We start from the raw sequence: 3,599 nt of genomic DNA on the forward strand, positions 1-3,599 counted from the left end.
CGCCTGCGGCCGGCGGCGCGCGGGTGCCCGGAGGTGGGAGCTCGCCGGGCCCGGCCCGGTGCGGCAGAGCAGTGCCCGCGCCCCGGCGCACTCGGGGCCCCCGTTGTGGGAGAAGACCTTATGCGCCCAGTTTCTGCTTGGTCGTGGTTTTACCACGAGCAAGTTACGAACCCCTGAAAATAACATTTGAATGGAAACAATGGCATATACTTGCTTATAGGAGTGCAAATGAACAGCCCCGTAATACAGTGTTTTAGGTGAAAACTTACACTAAGACACCGATTTTTTTTTTTCTGCACAAGCTCTCAAGGTCAAGTCTCCTCCTCCTTTAGATGTTGGTGGTACCCGTACTGAAAGCAAAATGAGATAATACAAGTCAACTTATTTTAAAACAGAATTTTCTCTCAGAAAAAGTAAACGCTGTAGTACCAGCGCGTCCAGATTGCTAACAGAAACTTCAGTTCTAGCTTGGACAGGCAAAAATATACTTATCGTGAAAGTGAAATAGCTGTATATGGCCATGAAACATAACGGGTAACGCCGATACAGCTTTTGCTTTTAGGATCTTCTTGTGAATTCTGCTGGTGATGCTAAATTAATGAGTCTGACAGCCTCTCCTTAATCATCGACGGATGGAAGTTTCCATACAGAAAACTGTCACATACATTTTAGCACAATTTGACACAAAGGGAAGGTCACTGCTCAGAACTTAATTGCATCTCACTCTCAGAGAGGGTCAAGAGACACTGGACTTTATTTTGTCTTTCAGCACCATATTTGTTATCTGGGGAAAAGTCATTTCATAAAAATAACTAGTATGTGTATTACCACCTTAACCTTTTAATAGCATATGTACACAGGGACAAACATACACAAAGAGTAGAGTCGTAGTCCTTTCTACAAAGGACAAAGATCTATATTGAAAATAAAATGGTTTTGTCCCAGTCACAAACTACAGCACACATTTTATTTATAAATAATATATTTTTGCCATATATTCCTGGAAATTACAGCAGCATGACGATTTTTTTCATAATAATCCTAAGCAAAACTAAAATTCCAATATCTATTATTATACTGTTAAGAAGTTTTATTTTTGATGTTTTCATCATGGAGATTTAGAATGATACAGAATTGTGGCTGAGAGCATCGTGACTGGCTCAGCACCAAGTGGTCTCCATATAGAGTTGCATCAGTTTAACTGGAGGTGTGATCTTGCATAACCAGCCATTTGAACCTGGATTACTTCTGCCTGACTTGTCCAAAACCAGCTTAGCTAAAATTGTTACATCAGTTTAGCTAAATTAATATGATGGCACAGTCAAGTTAAACTGGTACAATTTGTGTGTGATGTTAAGCACTCATTTAAGACGTAACACTTGCCATTGAATATAACATGTATTTCCAAGGAGTTAAAAGAAATACTGGCCCAAGCATTCAAAAATGATGGGTCAGGCCTCCAAAATTGTGCTATCAACTGAAAATTCACAGGATTTCTAAACTAACTTATTTGGAAATGTGGAGAAGGGCTGCCTTCTGGTTTTTGTACCCTTAGGGTTTATGTTTTCAGGCTCATCCCTGAAACAACGAATACTTGAAACTCAATTTTTTTTTGGTTGAAATGTGGCATGGTACTGTGTTCAGAGGCCTCTGAGGGCTAGGGCCTTAAAAATACCACAAAATATTTAATTAGGTTTGTATAGACAAGAGTACAAATAATGATCTCTCTCACTCTTCCCACAAGAGCATTTTCTGTCCAAATATGGGGTCTAACACCACCTGCCTACCACAACTACAGAGCTCATTCAAGTGAATCTCAATCTAGGAACAGCTTCTCACTGTTTGTAGTTTTGCAGCAGGCAGGTAGATTTCTAGATCAAAGGAGTGTTTTATTAATCTTAAAAAGGGGGAAGTTCAAAAGTCTCACTGCCAGCATATCCATCTTCATGCTGGCATCTTTTGTTCTTAAATTTAGTTTTGTTTTAAATACAGGGGAAATATTGGTTAAGTGACCTCAGTACATTTCCCAGGCCTGGAGGAGAATATAGATATTATTAAACCATCCAAACAATAGTTTACTTGGTAAAGGAAAAGTTTCTAGAATGCACTTAAAGTATCTGGAAGGTATAAAATATCTCTTTTTAGGAGTATGACAGACAAGGTTCTTTGAGTAAATGTGATATCTTTTATTAGATCAACCAAATATTTGGAAAAATTGTTCTTTACAAGCTTTCGGGCACAAACACCCTTCTTTAGGCATAGGGAGAACCTGCTGGTGCTTGTGTATGCCCCTGGGTGGAATCAAAGTGCTTGTTTTTTTGCAGGGGTGGGGGTTAGGAGGTATTTTTTTTGGCGGGGGGGGGAGTGGTTCGGAGTTTAGAATTCATAATTGAACTCAGGTGTTCACATGTGTCAGTTCGGTTTTGGAGTGCAGTGAAACCCCTAATGTAGAATTAGGTAGAGATAAATGCCACCTTAGAAAGTAATTGGAAATCTTTTTAGTTTTCAGGTGGACCATAAAGTCAGAACCCCACAGTTCTCCATAAAGTAAAATGGACTCTACCTTGCATCTGTAGATTCTTAGTGCTTTCAGAACTGTTTTTTCCCCTTATTGTAAAAAGATAAAACTCCACCCAAAGTTTGTTTTCCTTTAGTATTTACATTTTCAATGTGCTTTTTCCAGTTCAGATTTTTCCTAAAGTAAATTCCAAGGTATTTAAAAGAGACCACTTCTAGTTTCTTAGCCTCTAAAAAAGTCTTGGTTCCTGCTTTCATTTACAAAGACCAATACCTTGGTTTCAGCTGTGTTGATTTCTAAACTATTTGAGGTGCAATGCTGTCAAAAAGCATCTAATAATCTTTGGAGGCCTATTTGGGATTCTGACAATATTAATGTGTCATCTGCCTAAAGCAAGAGAAGGATAAAGTCATTAAAAATAAATCGGTGTGTGGAAGTGATTACCTGTTAGCACCTGTTTTAGATCTTTCAAGAATCAGTTGAAAATAGTGGAGCGAGCAGACATTCTTGTCGTGCCCCTGGCTTATTTGGTGTAATCCTGTAACACACCCTAGATGTTGCGTTTGAATAGTAAGTGACAAGTAATTGCAAGAAAGCTTTGTCCATTGATGTTATTGTCAGTTTCTTCCATAATTTTAATCTGTCTGTGGGGTCAAAAGATCTCCTGAGATCTGCAAAGGCCACTCATAAATGATTTTCTCTTTTAACATATTTAGATGCTAAATAGTGCAATGCCAGTCAAAGGTCCGTGCAGGAATCACCTTCTCTAAAACCAACCTGCTCTTCTCCCAAAAATTGTTTTCAGAGATCCCTGTCTGAAAATGAAAAAGTGAATGTCTCCCAAGTATTTTGGTTGGAATATACATAAAACTAGTGGGGCAACACAATACAGTATCTTTATCACCATTTTAAAATGTGCACTCCACATTTTAAACAATGATGATCAAGGGCTTGGAAGGCAAGTCATACAAGGAGAGGCTGAAGGAGATGGGCACGTTCAGCTTGTAGAAAAGGTACTTAAGAGGGGACATGATAGCAGTCTTCAAACACTTGAAGGGCTGCCCTGCAGAAGAGGGAAAGC

This window comes from Gavialis gangeticus, unplaced genomic scaffold, assembly GCF_001723915.1.
Source record: "Gavialis gangeticus isolate Ggan-Ray unplaced genomic scaffold, GavGan_comp1, whole genome shotgun sequence".
Classification (NCBI taxonomy): Eukaryota; Metazoa; Chordata; order Crocodylia; family Gavialidae; genus Gavialis; species Gavialis gangeticus.